The sequence below is a fragment of the Opisthocomus hoazin genome, chromosome 7 (assembly GCF_030867145.1).
Source record: "Opisthocomus hoazin isolate bOpiHoa1 chromosome 7, bOpiHoa1.hap1, whole genome shotgun sequence".
Taxonomy (NCBI): Eukaryota; Metazoa; Chordata; class Aves; order Opisthocomiformes; family Opisthocomidae; genus Opisthocomus; species Opisthocomus hoazin.
In genome coordinates, this window is record NC_134420.1 from 28,233,564 (window position 1) to 28,251,602 (window position 18,039).

Consider the following 18,039-nt stretch of genomic DNA (forward strand, 5'->3'; position numbering starts at 1 on the left):
CTGGTTATGGTTTAAAATCTAAGTTCAGGCAGGCAAGTTCATGTAGCTTATGCTGCGGTGAGGCTTTCAAAAGATAGGGCTGTGCACCAGTGGAACTGGTACTTTCCCAAGCCCTGGGACAGAGCGAGTTCGTGTCTGCAGAGAGTGCGTGCTCCTAGATGTTGGTGTTCCAGCCAGCTAATAATTCTGAACAATTAGTGCTTTTTCCCTTATTTCAAAGTAAATTACAGAGGTGGGTGGATTTTGCTGATGGGAATAAAGGAGGCTCAAAGATATTAATTTTTCATATATCCTTCAAGTTGGGACTAGAGCCTGTCTCTTGATGTGCTTACCGGAGGAAGGGTATTGTTTGGTCTCTTTCTAGTGGTGAGCAAATCATAGGTGATGCAGCACTCCAGCGAGATACAGAAATGCTGTGTGCTCCTGCTGTTATATGGATGAGAAAGCTGAGACACACAGGCACTGCAGGCTGCCGTGGGAGTTGCCAAAGCAGAGCTGCGTAGATAAGAAGGTCTGTGCCAGAGCCAGCATCGCTAGTGGCTGCTCCTGATTCCTGGTCTGGGCTACCATCAGCTCCAGCAGCCAGCTCAGTATGAAAAGCAAAACGTGATCCTGCCCTTAGTGGTGTTGCTGCTGTAAATGTTGTCTGGCTCGATCAGACCTGTATCTCTGGGTAGCTTAATGAAGCCCTATAGCTTTCGAGTGTGATACCTAAAGCAAGCTTAAAGGACAAGAGCATACTACTGAAGAGAGCACTCATAGTTGCTGAACTTGCATGCCTTGTATGTGAGAAGTGCTAAGACTGCCTGATTTAATCAGGCTTGAAAGGTGTTGAACGAAGTAGGTTCTTTCAGGCACATGTAGAAGTCATCTTGGGGACCTTGAAACTGGTATGGCCACAGCTGCATCTAGCCTAATGCACTTGCTGTGCTTAGTGTGGGTATTCTCTGTAACTTTTATTGCATACTTTGCTGCTTCCTGCTCCGTTAGACTTCAAATCACTAATTGTAGTGGTAGCTTCATGGCCGTAATGTCCCTTTCAGAAGGAACCGTAACCATTTTACATTTGCTGGATGACTTAACTGATGATGTTCTGCTCTTTACTAAGAGAGACATAGAAATACAGAAAAAGGGGAAGAGAAATATAAAGAGGTGTAAAAAGCGTTTTTACCCTTTACTATACTGCACTGAAGAGATGCCAGAGATGGTACTTAGAAAAGTGCTCCTGGAACTGGAAACAATACCACTACGTCAGTATGACTAGTAAACAGAGCCTTAAATAGATAGGATGCAGTGTCCACATTGCTGGAGCTTGAGCTTGCATCTCCACACAGCGCTACGATAGCACCTTACTCAGGTCTAGCTGTGGTGTGTTTGATTTGACCCCGCTGCACATGCCACAGATGTAAGTGGCCAGCAGTGGAGCTTGTGGTCCTGAAGACCGCTTCGTATGGTTCGTGTTCCTTGCACAAAGGACTTTTTTTTTTTCTTTACACCTTCTCCATTGCATGTGTGTGTTCATGTGGTTTTTGTTGTGGTTATGTCTTGTTTTTTCATTTGAAGTGTATTTTTGGCCGCTGTTGGTCTTTTAATGGGTTCCCATGCTATCAGGCACCACAGCTATACATACATTAAATGTGCTTTGTTATCTGGATTACAGTATAGTGTTCACTTTCTTTATGAGCAATTAATGTTTCAAAATCTTGCCTGCAGCTGTTCTTTTTCTTTAATGGCACTGAGGACAGTGTTGTAATTGACTTTGCCACTTCTGCTGGTGTAGCACTTCGGAGCCATCCCTGGTTGGATGCATCAGTCCCCACGTTGTGGTGCTGGTGCTGAGGTTGTACGTTCGGAAGCTGTTGGCTGATTTATGAAAAGCGTGCTTTAATGCTGCTCTCCAGGCTGCCACCCATGGTACTGCTTATTCAGTGCATAGTAACTGTTTTGAAGCCATAGCTTAAAATATCTGTCCAGTAGTCCCTTCATGCTGTAGCTTGGACTGACCCACCAGTCTGCAGAGCGGTGAGTCACAGTTACTCCTTAGCAAAATCACCAGGTAGGTCTTTGGATCCTTAAAGATAGCTGTCCTGGTCTAATCTGAAAGTTCTCTGGTGAGGGGGGCGGTCTACCTCGAAAATTTATGGAAGTATGCCATTAAACCAAACACCAGCAAAGGAAGTGTAGCATGAACATGTCTCAAGTTACTATTATTGCTGTTTCCAGCTACCATGAAAAGCTTTTCTAGGCTCTATTAGCAAGTGAACAGAAGGGATGTCACAGAGCTGTCAGGCCCAGACTGTCAGCTTGGTCTCACCATGCTCAGGAGTACGACACGACTGAGGTGTTCCTTTACCAGAGTTGATCTAAGGACAGATCTCTCCCTAGCCACCTCCAACTGCAATGCCTTCTTTCAGTAGCGATTGGAGATGTTGGGATAATTGAGTATTCTCCATAAAGTGGTTCTACTCAGCCCTAAGAGTGGCCATGTATAGTGTGAACAGAGGTAACCAGTCTTGCTGAATAATAGTTTTAAGAGGGACAATGTAGAGAGGTTTATAGTCGAGGCTAACAACCAATCCATGCGGGAAGTATGGCGTCAAATAGCAGAAAATAAATAAGAAGAAAAGTTTTACTTGTAACCTCTTAGGCATGTTGCAAGGAGATTTGCCTCATTTTTTATGGGTCTTCAATTATCTGTGACAAGGATCTTTATGTGGTTGGATTAATCCACAGAGCTTCTGTGCAAACTGTGGGCAAACTTTACATTTGTACGCACCATTTCAGTTAAGATAGCTTCAGCTTGGAACTTGGTAGAAGAAATCCGACCGATTTCAGTGAGACCTGACCAAGGCACTAGCCTGCTTTTGAAAGAAAACTTAAACAGAAGTTATCTTGTGTAGAAGGGCACTTGAGTCCTGCAAGACACTTCCATCACAGAAGCTGCCTTTTACCTATAAGGCATACAAGTCAGGAGAAAGGAAATAATTTTTTAACTAACGGCGAGGAGGCATCAGCAGCATGTGGGAAAGCATGGGTAATAGAAAACTGTTCAGGTGATCTGGGGAGTCAGGTTGGCTCTGAAGTGAAGCCAAATGTGATCAGTGTGAACTTTCTGGTTACAATGTGTCGTTGCCTTTCTAGGGTAGAGGCTTGTTTCCAGCCTTGCTTTCTGTTAAGCAGGTGCTATTGTGTGTATTTAAGACTGGCTTGAGCCTTTGGGTCTTTCTCAGATGACAGATGCCAAAGAACCCTCCGTTCTTCTGTTGAATACTGGGAGGGGGCCCAGTTTCTCTTGTTTTTCTAGATGTGTTTCTCTTCTGTTGCTTCCAGTGGTTCAGGTCTGTCAGGAGTACCACACTGGGAGTGAATCGCAGCGATGGCAATATTTTAAGCGCCATAGTTTGCAGCTTGTTCGTAGTGAAAGTCCTGTCCACTTGCACTCTGTTCCAAGAGACTTGTGGTTGAGGAAGTCTAGACAGAGGCCTGTCCTCCTGCTGACATCCTTTTGCAAGTGGGAGCATGTTGGCTGCCATTATAGCTAGCTCCAGGGTCTCCATGGGTTAAAACACAAATCTAAATGTCTGAAGTTAAGCTCTGGCTGGGGCTGGGACAGTCTCAACAGATGCCGCAAATTCCGGAAAGTACTGTCCTGTCACTGGGGGTGTCACAGGAGATGGGGCTGCTTGTGCTGCAGCTGAGTACCTGCTCAGAGATAGCAGTGCTGCATAAATGTGGCTGTGGCTCTCAAAAGCATTCAGCCTTGCCTTGCACACAGCTTCTAGGAGAATTCTTTGGTAGGAGGGAGGAAGGGAGGAGACTGATGCTCTCCTAGCCCTGTGAACTGGACATGCTGGACTAGAAGTTCCCTGGGAACGTTTCAGTAAGGACCCTAGTCAGCAGGTCACTGCTCCAGTTTTGTTGTGGTCTCTCTTCAGCTCGCTGCCTCTGAGATTTGTACCTGGACAAGGACTTTGGTTGCTCCATTCAATAATAAAAATTGAAAGCTAGTTTCCTGATGGCTTTTTGCTTTATATTTGCTGCTGCTTCCCATCATTAACAGCAGTAAAGTGGCATGGGGTGAAAATCAGCACTAATTTGGGAGCTTGATTGCCTGTGTAATAAGCTTCTCTGTTATTCTTTGGCAGGAGCAACAGCTAATATAAATTTTTTGCTGTCACTTCTGCATGGCCCATGTACCAGCGTTGAAGTTAATCCCTCAAAATTATGTTCCATTATAAATCTCTCTTCATAGATGAAGTGGGTGCAATTAGGCAGAGAGGTCCAGAACCATTACAAAAAAAAAAGCTGCGAAGGACAAAATCAGTCTGCCTGTGCATCACAAAGTGGTGCAGCATTTTGCCAGTCACCTCCAGAAAGCAGGAGCTCTTCGGGCACAGCGTTCTTGTGGCTTGTTTGGCAGTGACAGTAAATTCTGAGCTGACCAAGTTGAAGGTCCACCTTTTTGTAAGTACAAGGTGTAGCATCTTAGGAGTAGTTTGAAGCTATTTGTGTTGGTTCTGTCTCATTTCTTTTCCTCAGGTACACACAGAATATTTAATGTTGTTATTCCTGCCTGAGCCCTGGAAAATCAGAAAAGATCATCAAGACCCTGGTAACAGGCTGACAAAATCCCCAGCGTATTTAAATGGAGATTATTCTTCTGATGTTTACATTGATTTTGATGCTTGTTTTTTTTATCAGGTTACTCTTGAGTAACCTGCTGTATCCTGAACAACTTCCTGCTTTCCTGAATGTCAGCAGCTGCTGACTCCGAAGGAGCTTCCTAGGCTCCTCTTGCAGTGTTTTGCCAAGTACCAGGTGGAACTTACAACACTCGATTACAGGCTGCATGTGCTGTTCTTCTACAGTTTTCCTATATGTTTTATCAAAGTGTATTCTCCAAGCATGCTAAAATGTCTAAGGAAGGGGTCAAAGTACTTTATGTGTTAAAACAGGACTGAGGTCACCATCCCAGTTCTTAGGGTTGTCAATAATGAGTTGCTAACTACGTGTGAGAAAAGTGTAGGGAAACAAACTGAGGTTTTTGTAGATGATAGAATCTCCAACTGTGGCACTGAACCGTGGAGTAAAACACAGACTAACAATGCACTGATGTCAGGCTGTCTTGATGTGACCGAGAGAGTTTTTGTCTGTGAATACAAATACCGGAATAAATCACTAACTGGGTTTTAACAGCCGTAGTGGTTTTGACCTGGTTTCTGAACTTGAAGATAGTCAAAGAATGCAATGCAACATCTCGTTTTCAAATGTGTGACCAACCAGCAGCAGGGTCCTACATGTGCTGGAGTCTACCAAGATAGAAGTCTTGACAAGCTCCAAAACAATGAATTACAGTTGACGGCTGATGCTGGAATATGGGCCACGTTAACCACAGGAGTGGTTTCCTCCTCCTGCTGTACCAGAACAACTTCAGGCTGCTCTTTGGGGTGGCAGCGAGAATTCAACTGCTTTGCACACCAGACGGCTTGAGCGGTGAATAGCTTTCATACACAGAATCCGTTGCCTCTCATGAGGGATGTGACTGTGAAGTAGCTGACTTCTGAAAACAAGCTTTCTGCAGATACTTTTTCCCACCCAACAACAAGGGTCTTGTTTGGGAATGCTTTTTGGCTGCAGTCCTCGTGACCCCCCTGGGAAATGCACTGTGCATTTGACTTGCACTCACCAAAGGAAAAAGCGAAAGTAACACAGCTGTAGTGATTTACTATGAAGTTTGGATGCTAATTGCCTCATATGTTTAATTAATAACTGACACATTCTGTCCCTCAAAGAGCTTGGAGAACTTCCATCTGGACCCCTAGCGATTACAGCCTGGAAGCCATCCCTGTAATTAAGGAGCAGGCTATAGGAGGCCTGTTCCCATTATGGGCAATTATTGTGCTTGCTACTTTTTCCCTCCTTTCTTACAAAAGGACCGAGAAAATAGGGCTCAAAGACTAATCTGACATAAACCTCTGGCTGAAGAGGTGCTTTGTGCTGCCCCACGGTAGAATGATGGGGTTATGTTTTGGTGCCAGCACTCTTTCTTTCAACAGGCTGTCGGGAGGCAGGTTCTCCGAGCTGGGCAACTGGGTATTTCTACTGTTACTTCTTTACCTCTCCCTCCCAGCTTCAGACTTTCACTAGGTTTGACAGGCACTCATCTGCAAAGACCCTGGCTGGCTCGGAAGCCCTCTGAGCAGAGGATGCTGTGTCTTTAAGCCTTCCGTACAGTGCTGAAATGTTATGACAGAGCATCTCACAGGGGGATGCGGTTTCCATGGCAACCCCACACTGTAAGATAAGCAAACTGGATTTTTTTTTTTTTTTTCCTGAGAGGTTCAAGAGCAAGGAAGGAATGAGGCGATCTGTCAGCGGGTGAGACTTGAAAAGAGGAAACCACGTCCATTAATCCTGCAGCACTTGCTGCTTTGTGTTTTAATTAGCGAATGTTATTATGGCAGAGAGCACGGGCGCCTCACCCTGTTGTGGGTTTTTGAGGGCTTTTTTGTTTGGTTTTTTTTTATATCTCCAATTAAAAAAAAAGGGGGGGGGGTGCAAAGAAGCTTTACTAGGGTGTTAAATGAAGGTCTGAAATAAAGAGCCTCAGCATCTCTGTTCCAGGGCTTGTATCCCAAGCCAAGGATGGGAAGTGTAGCTTGCCTGGTGGGAATGAATCTGCCATTTTCAAATTGAGAGTACATCTTAAATTTATTTTCTCTGTCTTGCCACTGATATTTAGCAAAAATGGAAATCCCCCACACCCTTGCATCCTACTTATGTACCCATGGCAATATGTGAAGCAAAACAGGGGAGCTGTGACTTGCTTTTGTCCTCCCCAGCCTGCCCAGAGGCATTGCATGTTACAGAGCTATGCTGCCTTCCCCTGCCATTGCTTTGGGGTAGTTCATACCTTTGGGGTCAGTCATTACCCTTATGTGAGAAATCCTCCACTACCCAAATTCTACCACTTGTGACAATGCTGGACACTGCAGAGTCAACAACGTAGGCACAAAGAGGGGGAGTGCTTCAGCCTGGAGTGAGAAGGCGAGCTCCCGCCCAAGCTGAGATAGCATCTTGGTAGTCAAAGAATCCTTTGGTAGCAGCTAGTGCACCAGCTGGGTAGGAAACTGTGCTGGTCTTGTAAATGTGCTGTGTGTAGGAGTTTATTACGGAAAATATTTTGACAACCTTTATTATTTTCAAACAATTCTATGTGTCACCAGAAAATCAGAGTTAAAGTAAATGTTATCCCAACAGCAGTCTTGTCTGCGTAGTTTCCATGTCCATCCTTCATGGAGTACTGTCTGCTCCTTTGCAGGGAATTAAAGCCCACTGTGAATCTTCATGAGGAATGAAAAGAAAATTATTCTAATCCTTTGAGAAAGGAATATACCAAAGGCATTCTTCACTACTTTCCTATAGGCAGCAGTGTCTCAGTCTGTTTTTCAGGGGCTGGTGGTTACAAGGAATTTTCGTAAATGTAGTTCCTCTTACTTTCCTGCCAATGTCTTCTTCAGTGCTCTTCCACTGTGATTTATCTCTTTTAGTTTTTTTTTTTTGTGTGTGTGTTTTTTTCCCCAATTAGAGTGCAAAGTTGAAATGCAGTAGTGGGTATGTGCTCCTCTAATAGTTAAAATTTTTTCAACAGTGCATGGGACGGAGAATGAAGTTTCTGTTGCTTTAGTAGGTAGGAAGGTTTTTTTAAGGGGGGGAATATCTGTGTCCATTTCACCCTCTAGCCTCTCACCCCTCAAATACTACATTTGTTTGGTCTTACGACTTTGTTTGCTCATGCCCTGCTCTACCATTAGCTTTTCTGAGGATTTTACAATTCATGAGCCCAGCAGATAGCATGGAGTTGCTATTCTTTATCGAGTATATCCAAAGGTTTGGGGATTTCCCCTTCTCTGCAGTTTTTGCCCCTCTTGTTTCTCTCCTGTTTTCTCTCCTCTCTGCCCGGGACAAGCAGGTGCCAGTATATTGCATAAGTCAGGAGAGAAGTTTCACAGCTAAGTACTGATGTTCTGTGAAGAGCATTTTTAATCATCACTCAGGTACCTTACAAATGGAAAAGCATCAGTAGAAAGGTTTGAAAGTCAGCAGCATCACCTGGACCAAGGCAGTTCTTGTGCTAACATACCTTACAGTCAAGAAGTTTGGGGCTTGCACTGTCTCTGTAGAAGTTGTGTTTTCACATGCCTTTACTACCAGTGATTCTGGTATTCTGGTAAGAATCTGACTAACCAAGGAGTAAATTGATGATGAAAGATCCTGCTGGTAACACGTGTTCCTGCGTGTGGGAGCTCTTCCATCAGCTTCAGTTTGGACAACCTCCATCTTTTCCCACCCTTCTTCACCCACCCTGGCGTTTAGTTTGGCCGTGCAACACTCGGTGGGATTTGCAAGCCTGCTTGCAGCAGGGCAGGGGCTTTATCCCCAGATGGGAAGAAGAGGCCCAGAGAGGTGACTTATTTGAATAACTCGGAATCTGTGTTAAAGCAGGGCTTGAAACAGGGTGTCCCACAGGATCCACTCTTCCCCACAAACCACTGAACTCTTCCTCTGCGCTAATGTAAATATTGTGTACTGCTGCAGAACAGTGAGAATTAATACTGCAGGAAAGGGAAGCCCTCCGGTACTGAGGTATTGCACGGTACTCCAAATTGACTCTTGCAGAGGCGAGATCCCTCCCTTTCCGTCTGAGGTTGCTGTATTTAGAATTTCTTTCAAATGAGCCCAGGCTCTTGAAGAAGAGTTCAGCAGAACAAGTTGCAGATTGAAGAGGGCCGAACAGCCCCAGAACCACTGTTCTGGTTTTGAGTACTTCCTCCTGAAAATCCTTTTCTCCTGTGGGTGCAATCTATGTAGCAGGAATGGCTGTTAGCAAAGTTTGAAGTCGGGGGCCAGACAAGTGTTATGCCTTGTGTGGGAATTAGCGGCTAGGGCAGAGTGGTATTACCCTTGTTGAATAAGCCATCAAATGCTAGAACTGACAACAAGCAGGGTTAGAGGCAGCTTCGTTTCTTTGGAGACTGTTCTTTGTATTCCTTCTCCTGGCTGTATGGACGAATTCAACACTTTGGTGGCGATCAGGTTTATTTAATGTTTTCAGTTAACCTGCCTCATTGCCCAAAGATGATTTTTGTCTGTATTAATAAAGAAACTGCTTGTGACAGCTTAAATCAGTTATACTTCACTGCCAGCCAGCACTGGCTGGGAAAGTGGCAGGCAGGGTTTGTGATCGGTCCGGCTGGGGCAGGGCAGGCTGACACGGCTTTGTTGTCCCTCGAGTGGGACCTGTGGCTGCTGCTTGCTGCTGCGCTAGCAGGAGAGCCCTTCACCCAGCTGCTTCCAAACCTGGGTTTCTCAGTTCATGCCTTTCTGAGGTCTTCATCATTTGCCTTGGACTGGGTGTTGTTAAACCCTTGCACATCACTTCGGTTTCTTGGCCCTCGAGGTATACCAGCCAAGCAAAATTAGTCCACCTGCTTCTCGGCTTGAAGCATCTCGTCACCCCAGCCCAGCAGAGCTTTGTTTAAAGATCAGAAGTCACCAGTGGTGCCACACTGATTCCCAGCAAGTGCAAGCCGTGTTCCTGTCACAGGGTGAATCAGGGACTGAAGCAGAGCCCCGCAGTAGCTGTGTGCCTTGTTTGGCCTGTTTTTCATGGGAGGGTGTGTTTAATCTTTCAGCGAGCAGGAAGACTCTCCTGCTTCTGCCCTGGCCTTTTGGGTTAAAGTTGGTTCCCCTGAGCTTAGGGTGGAAAGGAGCGGCTGGAGAGTGTTAGGTTCTGCTCCAGTACTCCACAGCTACAGCTAGATGTTTGGACTGATTACTTGCTGACTCATCACTTCACATGGGTTCTTTCCCACACCATTTTTAAACCCCACCCCTCTTCCTTGAGATAATGAATTACTTGTGCGTCTGAGTAGTTTATTCGTAAGTAATTCTTTTAGCCATTGCTGTTTCACACTTACTTCTTTTCTCTGTCTATCAGTTGTGCCCAGCACCCACGCAGTAGGTGAATTTTTGACCATGAAGCCATTGAAATACAAAGACATCCATCCAAAGATCTCCTTCCCTCACCTGCTTGCCAGCCAGACCTCCTTAAACAAACACTTGAGGGGAAAAAAACGTAGATCATTAGGTTCTTAAGCTCTCCTTCCCTTGTGTTGGTGATCCTGAACGGAGTCCGTGTATCCACACACGCTAAGGAGCACAGTGCGTACTTGGAGTCTATCACAGCTGATATGGAGGAATTTTGCTGCAGTTGCATGCAGGCTTAGCCTGGAAGTCATTTAGACTTGCAGACACAGAGCTGCGCTGCTACTAATAAAGAGCTGCCTCCGAGAGGCTCATCAGTGGGGCTGCTGGCATGGTTATGCAGGGACCGAGCGTGCTGCTGAGCCTGGTTCCACCGTGCGGGGTCCAGCACAAGTGGAAGGGCATGGATTTCTGTGCAGCCAGGTGCCTCCGAGAGCTCCAGCTCTCTCTGTAGCATCTAGACTTTCCCTCACGGGTAAGACATCATAATCCTCTAGTTGTAAGGGAGTGCACAATCCTGAAGCAAAACTCTTTTTCATTTATCTTTGTATTTAATTTGCTGGTTCAGCACAGGCCACGCTGGTGTGTCCTGTTTACATCCAGTTCCCTTGTAGACACCCAGTGTATTTGAAGAACATTGTGTCTGTGAATACTTGCAATAAAAAAGATTTTCATACTCTTTTCCACAAAGTAATCATTGGGTGTGGAGTTTGTCGGTTTGCAGTAACTTCAGGGCTTTTTCTAGAATTTCTTGGAAAAGCAATAAAAATGGCTGGGAGCTGTATTTATGCTCTACAAGTCCTAATAACAAAATAGCATTGATTTCTTTTAAAACTCTCCAAATAATTTCCCACAAAACTTCCCTGTCCAGAATTGTTTGTTAAAGCACATATGAATGTATGTATGCTCTTTCACAAAATAATAAAGAGATATTCTGGTTCTATGACAAGCCAGGACCACAAATTAAATTAGATGAAAAAAACCTACGTTGATCGGTTTCGTGACATAGATGAAAGATGCTTTGGAAAAAACAGAAAGACGAGCCAGTATTTCTTCTGGATAAGGCTTCAATGTGAAAACACGAACAGCACTGAGTTTAATATTGAAGCCACGTACATCAAAGCCAAGTTGACTGAGAAACTCTCTCGCCTAACCTACAGTTGTTGTCTTTGCTATTATTAAATGTCATGTTGTGGTGTGCAGCTAAGACCGGGCTATTTTTCCCATCTAGATTTTTATAAATCTGATGAAAATGGCCTTGGCTTCACAAACCCCTTGATCTTTGCATTAAGCCTGTATGACTTAAGTGAGCCGCAGACCTCGGGCTGGCCCCTGTCTCCTGTGGCTTTCAGTCTTACACAGCGACAGTGCAGAGCTGTGGAGGGGGAGGAGGCACCAGCTTGAGCAGAAAATGACCTCGGGGTCTTTGTCACGTAGGTTACAGAAGAAGGAATGGAGCATTTATCTAAGACAAATATTTTCTTTTGACTATTCCAGTTGATGTTATTTGTAGGAGGGAAAGGCTTTCTTCAGAAAGAGCAGAGACCATGTGTATGCCTCCGTTGTCTTCTAATTTGCATTAGACTGTGAATGTCTTTGAGAAAACTAATTTTCTGAAATGGAAAAAAAAAAATAGTTTTGGGAATTGACCTTGATTTCCCTGCTGCTAGGACCTGGCTAGAGCTGGGGCAAAGCTTTTAAATTTAGAAAAATTCAGAGACCTTTTCCCAAGATCTGTTCAACTTGAGTTTCTGTTTCTTTGGGAGGTGCTGTGAGGAAGGGAGCCTGCCCAGTTTCATGTGTGTTCATTGATTACAACATTGTAGTGCTCAGTTCTTCCCAGACCTCCAAAATCATTGTAAGTAATTGGGTTAAAGTCATCATTTATCATACTTAGTTAGCCTAGATCTAATCGTTCTTTCCAGAATTGTTTGCTGAATTGCTTGGCATGTCTAACCTTATCGACCCCGTTAACTTCTTATCCCCATTTGACAAATCTATCTCTCTCTTTCTGCAAGGAGAGAGACGGGCATCCTTAGGGGCTTCTGTTGCTGGCTGTGCAGCTAGCCAGCAGGCACCCGGAAACTTTCAGAAGGATGCTTGCAGCTGCTGGAGAAGATTTGAAAGGGTTTCAGAACGGAAAGTAGGTTTTCTTGTCAGGATCGTTTGTTCGTTTACTCAGTTTTATCTGTTGGAAGTACTTGAGTTTTGCTGTTTTAAAAACAGAATTAGAAAGTCTGCTAGTTAACAGATGTCAGCAGTCAAGAGATTGCTACAGCAATCCTAGGGCAAAGGGTATATATGGTGTTTTGTGGCTTTCACAACCCATGCTGTGGTGTCTTGCTTGAGAAGCTTTCCCCTAAGCTTACATAAAATCACTCTTGGCTCTAGTTATTTTCAGAGAGTATGACTGAACCACTTTACAGGAAAACACGTACAGTGTGGTGGTGCCTGAGTTGCATGTTGGGAACCTGATTTTTCCCTCCCTCATAAACCAGAAGTGACACCATCAAAGCATATGGAGTTGCAGGGTTGTGAAACTGAATTCAGCAAGGAATTCCCAGTCTATGTTCTGTATTATATACTCATTTAAGGTTGTCTTTGCTGTGAGAAGTTTTCATGCAAAGGAGGAGGGTGAGGGGGAGATAGTCTCTCTGGCCTTGCATATCCCTTCCTTTGGGGATTTCAGGGAGTTTGCAGGCACACACTGGAAAGCTGATGTCTGCCACAACTGGGAGAAGTTGGATCCCTCCCCTCCCCTGGGTGTATGCATGCATAATTTTACATAATTGATGTTCTGATGTATAATGCTGTCATTTGCCACTCGGACTTCCAGTGTGCTTGGCACAGCTTGGTGAGCTGGAGGACTTTTTGTTACCCTCAGATGGAAAGCAGGGTCATCCTCTCTGCCCGCTTGGTGCAGGGACCTTCAGAGCATCTTCCCTTGCGTCGGGCGCAGCAGTCAGTAAGTGATTCATCTGCTACGCTGGCTGTTGGGGCTTGAACTTTTTGTGTGCTTCAGTCTATTCAGAAAGGCAAGGGCTCATTTATTTAATTATTTGATTTTCAAGAGGGATGTTTGCTCAGATGCGAGCATCTCCCCTGAGATCACTTATTCACAATGGGACGCTGCGTCAGAGCTGGGACTGGAGGCCCTGGGGAGGGAGCCTGGCCGGTGGTGCTTGTCCCTTCCCTCCCATCACCTCCCGCTCGCCGTGCAGTGCTGGCCGGTCCAGTCACTGCGTGCGTATGCGGTCCAGAGTGCATGTACCAAGTGTGAACCTTAAATCACAATTTGAATATAAATGTCATGGTTTAGACCTTACCTTTAAGGTCTCTAGACCTTAAATTCAACTCACAATGCTCGGCTGATGACTCTGCTGATGGCCACCTCTGCCTTGCGCTGTGGCTGGGCTCTGGCAGAGCCAGAGGTGTTTTCTCTGCTGAGGTACGCAAGTGTCAGAGGCCCAAAAGTCTCTTGCTGCCTCGAGGAGGGCAGAAATAGGGAATCCAGCGTGTACCTGCCCAGTTCCCCTTTGGAAGCTGGCTGTCCCTGTGGAGCTTGCCAGGGCTGGGCTATGTCTGGTTTTACCTTTTTAAACTGGCAAGTCCTGCTGGCCGGAGTCCAGACAGGCGCTATGCGATGTTGACGTGGTGGCCCGCTGCCGTCAGCTGCCCCGAGGCTCCAGACCCAATAGCAACGTATGAGATGACAGAGATGAGGGAAAGAAGGAACTGCCCATCGAGTAAATCCAGTGTTTTGCAAGACAGTAAAAACTTTATAGCCTTTCCAGTGGACATCATTCAGAGCTATGTCTCTCCCTTTTCTCTGATCTGGACTCTCCTTCATAGTAGGTATCCGAACAAAGACCGGAGAGTGATAGAAGTCTCCTTGCGTTGCAGGATGCTCTCCTTTTAGTTACCCTGCTATCCCTTTCTGCTCTTTTCTCAGTGAGATAAAGGCATTAGATGTCATGCCTTAGAAACTGAGGAATCAAAATATGCAGGGTTTACAGCAGTGTTGATTCAGCGTAATTGTCAGCTACACCTGGATGATTCCCAGAGGATGGGCAAAAAAGCTGGAGAAAAGAGACTTTGTGTTCAGGGGCAACAGGAGGTTGTTTGCATTCTACCAGCACCAATATTGATGGAGGTTTGTAGCTGTGGCCGGGGCATCTGAAAGTTACGTGCACAAAGGGCAGGTCTGACTGTTAGACCCAGGGAGGCTTTCGAGAAAACTGTAGTAACATAGCTACTGTGGCTGTGTATATGGATGGAAGTGTGCTCCCTTCAGGGGGAACTGAGGTGGGTTTTCCTGCCAGTAATGCTCAGAGCACTTCCTTGGGGGTAGATTCCCCCCAGTTTCATTCTGGTGTGCAGTGGGAGCAGCACGTTATTACAAATCTAATAGCTTGGATAAAAAAAACTATTCCATTCATTCCTATCTGCTGTATGAGACGAAGGCTTTAGTTCATCCTCATCTGTGGCCGAGAAGCGTGAAGTTTGCTTTTGCAGGATGGCTTGGCGCTAGCGTGGCCAACAAAGTGGAGCAAGTCCCTGTGATTGCTAGCGACCGTACGGGACTGATACAGCAGGTGGGTATCAGTCGGAGATGAGGCTGCTATACTGCATGACACAGGCTGGGCTCATCAAAGTCCCTACCCTGTCTATGTCAGTGCAAAGTTTCTTTCCATTGACCTGATCCGATAGCAAATTAAGATGCATTTGCAACTAGATCTCCCTGGAGGTTTGGAGTTTGGAGTGCCTGGTGGCAGCCCTGCAGAGGGGTTCCTATCTCTACTTTTGGGGCAACCCCATTTAAACCAGCACCTCCTTACCAAGGGAGAATCGGAATGCTTCAAGCTCTGCTGGTTTGTCATAAGCTGTGCTCTGTTAGTTCCAAATATTCCTTGAACACTACCTTCTTCAAAGCTGTTTTTCAAGTAGAGTGATTTGAAGACAGGGAGAGATTACCATGGAATGTGGGTTTTTTTTTTTTTTCCCTCTCTCATTTTGGTTCAGAAAGTTTGAATTCAAAATGTTTTGACCAGCTTTGTTTTCAGAAAAGAGTCACCAAATATAGCTGTGTTCTCTTTAGTGTAGGAAAGGTAAAAAAGATGCAATGCTTTGACAGTGATCCATCTGCTGATTGCCGCGTGTACCTAGTGTCAGGATGAGATTGATGGCCTTGGAACAGAAATCCACTGAGGCAGGAAGAGTGCCTTCCTTTGCTTTTTTTTACAGTGGAAAGCGTGCGTATTGTCTGTGCTAAGCCAGTGCTGAATAATGATGAGTGACCGTAGCTGGCATCTGAGCTGGGGGAAGCCGGGCCTGGCCAGCCAGCCTGGGGTTAGGAGCGCTGCTGGTTATTCAGCTCCGTTTGAGCCAGCGACACGTGCTTTGTCTAAATGCCGTAGTCTTTTCTTCCCAATTATTTTGAAGTCTTGTAAGATACGCTTTTTTATCTGGAATTTCTATGAAGTGGATATTTTAAAATCTAAAAACTGTAAGATTTGAGCTTTAATGTTTTGGGTTTTTTTTAATCTGAGAACTTTTGGCTAGAAAATATCAGTTAGGCTTGTGTTTTGGAGGAGAAAAAAATTATCACTAAAACAAGCAAATAATCTCTCCTGCTCCTTCCAGCTTACTTTGTTTTGAAGAGGATGAAGTGTGACAGGATTTCCACTCTCTTCAATATCTGAAAATCAGAAAATGAAGGGTTCTTGCAAAGCTTTTTTCCCTGCCTAAGTACGCCTGGATTTTTCCCAGCCCATCGGGGTCCTGCTGTTGTACCTGTTACCAGACAACAGCGCTTGGCTGGTCCAGCTCGGTGGATTTGCAGCCTATTACCTGAGGAGGTGACATGGGTAAGGAAGTTCTAATTCCACCTCTCAGTTAGATCTCATTTTAGACTTCCTTGAAAATGTGTCTGCGGCAGCCCAGGGCCTGACTGGAGCAGATACAGGAAAAGGATTAGGGATTCTCTCTAATCCAGCTCGAAACTCTTGACAGCACCAAACAGAAACAATTCCCTGGCTGCCTTTGCAGTCTGTTCCCTACTCAAAGCAAGGATTTGACCTTGACAACTACTGTCAAGTAGAGAGCTGAAAGTCTGACTTTGTGTCATTGAGCAGCTCTGTCTTTCGTGGCTGTTTGGGGTTTTATTTATTATCAGCTGTGTGTCCTTACAGAAACATGATCGAATCCCTGAAACATAAGGCTCCTGTTTCCTCTGGGGAGGAGAGATTTGTAACTGTACGTGTGGTGGCAGGTAGTTTCTTGCAGTGCGTTCTCCTTCCACACATTTATGATTTCGACCAGGTCCATAGCTGCTATTTGTAAAATCCACTTCTCATTAGGTTAAAGCATGTCACAGTTCCAGGACCTGCTGCCGTTCTCTGTTTTCCCACATTCCTTTTCCTCCCCAGCCACCTCCTGTTGTCTCTGCTCCGCGCTACATGGACGCCGTTACTCTTGCCTGCACCAGGTTGTTGCCCGTTATCAGCACGAAGACCTCACTACTGAACAGCCCAGAGGAGAGCAAGCTGTATCAAAGCGGTGGTGGGGATGTTTTTCCAGGTGACCGACCTGGGTCGCTTAGCCTTGCTTGGGGGAGCAAGGTGGTAGTTTCTGCACCTACCTTTTGTTAAGAACACAAACTCCGATTTAGAGCTTACTCTTCTGTCTTGTGTTGAGGTTTTTATGAGTTTTGGAGGAATTTGGGTGCCTGTCAAAGTTTGAAAATATGCTATTTTGTTCTGAAAATATGGTGTTTTATACTAAAGGCAATGTGGATAAAATGCAGTACTTGGAAATAAATTTTTGAGAACAGAGTTGCTTAAGGGAACGGAATTATTCTCTCTCGCTTGCTTGCTACTGTTTCTGCTGGACTAGGAAGACCAGTTAAAGGGAGACTAGACCACTAGAGTTGCAGTGTGAGGAAATGAGAAGATACTCTTTGATCCCAGATGCTCGATCAAGAAGCATTTGCTAGCAATGCCAAATGAGATTTATTTTGTCAAGTCCTAGAGAGAGGCCAGCAGGGTCTGGAACCAAACAAGAGGAGGAGGTACCGTACTATAAACTTGGATTCAACATATTCACTGTTAATCTTCTTTTACCTACATAATATGAAGGTTATTAACCTGACTGCAAAAGGACCTACTGGGGAGTGAAGTGTCACGTGGAGGGGATTATTACGTTTTGAAAAGAATTTGTGCTGGTGACTGTAACAAAATAAATGTATTAGGTGCCTCTTTAGATCTTCTCTAAGTGGTAAAGCGGCATTGATCACCCAGTGTGATGGGGGTTGGGGAGCTTGTTTTTGATGTTTTAATACCAAGGCAGAAATGAGAGCTCAGAGTTGTTAATGAAAGGAGCACATACATTTATTATTACTATTACTCATTTTTCGGTCTTCAAGAGACCAAGAGGGAGTTGGTGCAGAGGGGTGAGAAATAAATCATTAGCATCTTCACATCTGCACTGCAGATTAATCTGGGGAAATGAGGCTGGTAGTTTTTAAGCCTCTTGTATATTTGCCAGGTGAACTTTTTAACTTGATCCCTCCTTTTACTTTTTTCTAACCAAAAAGCTTTCCAATTACGGATTTAGAAGGTCACAAGGTTAAGCAGAAATCAGAAGCCGATTTATTGTAAAAGTACCCTTAGTGGGCATTTTGGCCAATGCTGTATGAAAGTTATTTTAAAGTTATTCTATTTTTTTCCTTCCACTGAACCTCTGAAGAGATGTGATTTTAAAAATTTTTTTTTTTATATGCCCGCTCCACTTGCCTTGTGCTCACTTTGCTGAACCTCACAAAGTCCTCAGTGCAAGCATGGTTTTCTGATTGTTTCCAAGTAAATGCCCAGCTCGGGGGGCTGGGTGGTGGGGGTGGCAATGCCAATATTATTTTATGCTGACCTCAGTATTCACATTTTGTGTCTCCTGCTGCTCAGTACGTAGCAGGGAAATCTGACGGTTATCGGGGGT

General features: G+C 45.0%; 1 protein-coding gene across 6 annotated transcripts in view; it reads left to right on the forward strand.

Moving 5' to 3' along the window:
- Window positions 1-18,039, forward strand: part of TSPAN18 (tetraspanin 18) — a 119,643-nt gene that overhangs the window by 26,478 nt on the left and 75,126 nt on the right. The window lies entirely within an intron of this gene.